General features: G+C 49.8%; 1 pseudogene; it reads right to left on the bottom strand.

The window, feature by feature from the left end:
• Positions 1–1,029: 1,029 nt before the first annotated feature.
• On the bottom strand, positions 1,030–1,594 carry LOC111526776 (annotated as a pseudogene).
• Positions 1,595–3,677: the final 2,083 nt, after the last annotated feature.

The raw sequence follows: 3,677 nt of genomic DNA, 5'->3' as shown, positions 1-3,677 counted from the left end.
GATGTAGGGGAAGAGGGTTGGAAGAGGGCGACAGTACTTTCCAGGTTCCACCCAAATATAAGCAAGGTGGAGATTCACAGAATTCAAATGAAGGGACTGGTGGCCTCCCAATGACATAGTCTAACTAAAATGGGCTGGAAAGGATCTAGGTAGGGTAAATCCATCCGAGGCTTTACAAGACATCTCATGGGCCTGTATCAGATCCAGAATGACCAACACCAAGAGAAGAATGGGAAGAATGGGGAGGACCAGGGAGGCAGTCCAATGGAGAGGTCACAATTCCCCAATGTGGGGAGGTGGAAAGTCTAGAGGGCCCCAACAGCCTTACTCACTGTGGCAGAAAAACTTACTCTAGTGTTGGGAAATCACAGACATGCCACAGACACTGAGAAAGGCTGTGAGGGGATGCAGAGTTTCACAAAGCACAGTGATCACAGGCTGTAGCAGTGGGGATCATGCTACTGACAGAAAAACTATGAAATCCAAAAGCAGGGAGAGTGGCCTTTTAGGAAGTAACTCTGTATCAGTCACTCAAACTTGACCCCAGGTTAAACAACCTGGCTGAGTTCCATGAGCAGCTGACAACACTGGGGGTAAGTGGTGTCACATGAATAGGACTTAAAACAAGCAGCTAGAAGAAGGGAAGGGTAGGAAGCTGCTCCAGGGCTCTCAGGAATGGAGGGCAATACTGGGAACATGTGGACAGAAACATGTGGACAGAAACATCCCAAAGAGGTTTCCTGTTCAGCAGTCATTTGATGAGGGGAAGATCCAGGAGGCAGCTGAAGGGAGCAAGGATTGGTCCTAAAGGGAAGTCTCTAGAGGCTGCGTCAGAAGAAAGTACGCACACCTTGCCCCAGTGATGCAACACAACTCTGGACCCCACACAGGGGAAGAGGTGGATAGGGTGGGTGTGTCACTGGCTGGGCGTGCTGGAAGAGCCTCACAGTAGCCATCACAGGGCCACAGGGAAATACATGGCCGCTGGTCACAGACAGCTCCTTCCACCCTGGATGGGAGGACACAGTCTCACAGTGGAGGGCTATTGACACCTGGGTGGTAGAAGGCACAGAGGTCCTCATATCGACAGTGGCCCCTTTTGGCAAAATGTCCACAGACTGGGCGGTGGGATTTGTCTTCCATAACCTAGGAGTCATCCTAGTGGGCAGGTGTTCTTGATAAGAGACTTGGAGGCTTAGAGGGTTTCTCTGTTCTTAGTGAAGGCTTCGCCTGGCGGGATCCCTATGGCCTGGCCCTGGAAAAGGAGGTTCAGCATTGACTCCCCACCAACCACAACCATATGGGCTAGGTCTGGGGCCAAGGCCTCCTGGCCTTGGGCCTCTACACTGAGGAGGAGGTGGGAGGGTCAGCAGTGGTGGAACCAGTGATCCCTTTGCTCCTGGAGGACCTCTGTGAGGAGCTGACTTAGGGTCATCAGGTTTTCGACTGACCATGGCAGGAGGCTCAGAAGGCGGGGTGGTCTGATGGGACTCCCATCCTCCTCATCTCCAGTCTCTTCCTACTTGGGCAGTGGTGGCTGCTGCTGTGGTGGGGGCTGCTGCTGATTCTGCTTCTTTCGTTTCGGCATTGTGGCGGCAGCAAAGGTTGCAGGGGCATGTGGCCAGAGGAGCTCTTAATGAAGGAACTGGACCAAGCCTCCAGCAGGGCACAGTTTTGGCTGCAATGACTTATGTCCAGTCCCATGCAAGCTGGGGCTGTGCTAATGCTCTCACTGGTCTGGACCCTTAGGCTGGTCATGGTGCTGCCCACACTGCTTCTGGCTTTGGTTTATAATCTCATGCTCGGCCATTGCCCCCAGATGGTGCATACCATGTCAGGGTTACTAGTTTGGGCACAGTGTACAGCTCCCCTTTCCACATACATAGAGCTGGCATTGAGCATGAGTCTCTATGTCCCAAGGTGATTTCTCTCTTGGTAGCTCTAGAAGTCCATTCTTACAAACATCCCAATCGGTCAGACAGGCTTACTATAGTGGAATCTCAAAGGAGAATGGGCTGAGATCTTGATTACTTTGTGTCCAAGAGGGAATTTGACCTCAGTGCAAAACTGCCAACTTTTCCTCAGCCACTGGCTCTGAGTAGCTAGCAGGTCCCATTACAATCTCCTTTTCCCACGGCCATGGGTGCCCCTCCACACTTGCTTTTAATTGACCTTGGAGGAGCCAGTTAATGACTCTTCTCAAAATCACAATTTGCTCTACAGTGACTTTTTTAGTTCACCTAGACAAAGAAGTAAAATACCACTTGTTTTACTTAAAACCAAACCCTCAATCCCTCTAATTGTATACCTGCAAGACCAAATAAATGATTACCCATCATCACAGCACCCGTCACTGTAAACAATTGAGGTTTGTTCCCCATGCCTTGACCACCACTTGCACACTTATCTTCCCAGAACTGCTGGGGCCTCCCGCCAGAGGGAGTCACCTTAGCAGAGGAGGAAGGTTCCCCAGACTTCCCAGCACCGATGTTCTGCAGCGCCCCCTTGCGACAGCAGCGAGGCTGTAGACTTCGAGGGTGGGCCTCTCCACCTGGCCTTAGCAACCTGCACTGGCTGGCCCCTTTGCACTGAGTGAGCCCCCAAGGTCCTAAATCCAGTGTTTTGGAGGAGGAGGCTCAAGGAGATGTAAAGGGACTTCTGCCTTATGTGAAGTTTAGGTGCTAAAGCCTAAACCCAATTTACATTATAGTCAATTTGCCTGTGAAAATTCCTTAAGTGGCCTTGAATTAATAGAATTTAGGGTCCTTGGGAATTCAAAAGCTAAAAATAACTTTTTCTTCTTTTCTGCTTGGCTATGGTCTAGTTTCCCTGGGGCAGTGAAGACCAAGGTCTAGTCTGAATGGAGGCAACAAGGGGAAGGCTAAGGGGCTCATAATAGTCATACCTGAGCTGGGCGCGGTGGCTCACACCTGTAATCCCAGCAGTTCGGAAGGTCAAGGAGGGAGGCTCACTTGAGGCCAGGAGTTTCGGAACAGCCTGAATAACATAACAAGACCCGTTTCTATGAAAAATGAAAAAAATTAGCTGGGCATGGTGGTGAGCACTTGTAGTTCTAACTACTTGGGAGGCTGGCGTGGGAGGATCACTTGAGCCCAGGAGATTGAGCCTGCAATGAGCCATGATTGCACCACTACTGCACTCCAGCGTGTACAACAGAGTGAGAATCTGTCTCAAATGAAAAAAAAAAAAAAAAAAAAAAGGCCGGGCGCGGTGACTCATGGCTATAATCCCAGCACTTTGGGAGGCTGAGGCAGGCGGATCACCTGAGTTTGGGAGCTCGAGACCAGCCTGACCAACATGGAGAAATCCCATCTCTACTAAAATTGCAAAATTAGTTGGGCATGGTGGTGCATGCCTGTAATCCCAGCTACACAGGAGGCTGAGGCAGGAGAATTGCTTGAACCTGGGAGGCAGAGATTGCTGTGAGCCGAGATCGCACCATTGCAACAAGAGCAAAACTCTGTCTCAAAAAAAAAAAAAAAAAAAAGGAAGTCAATCCCCCTCTACTCTCAATGTCTGATTTGGTGCAAGTTAAATGATCATATGATAATTCCAGAAAGTACCTGGTAATGTGGGACATAGTAGTCATGGATGTGTTATGCCATTTAATCTCATAAGGCAGGTAGTATTCTTTCCTGCCTGCTATTTATAAATGT

The sequence above is a fragment of the Piliocolobus tephrosceles genome, chromosome 2 (assembly GCF_002776525.5).
Source record: "Piliocolobus tephrosceles isolate RC106 chromosome 2, ASM277652v3, whole genome shotgun sequence".
In the NCBI taxonomy this organism is placed as follows: Eukaryota; Metazoa; Chordata; class Mammalia; order Primates; family Cercopithecidae; genus Piliocolobus; species Piliocolobus tephrosceles.
The sequence above is the reverse complement of the archived record's forward strand: the minus strand, read 5'-3'. Positions and strand labels throughout refer to the sequence as shown.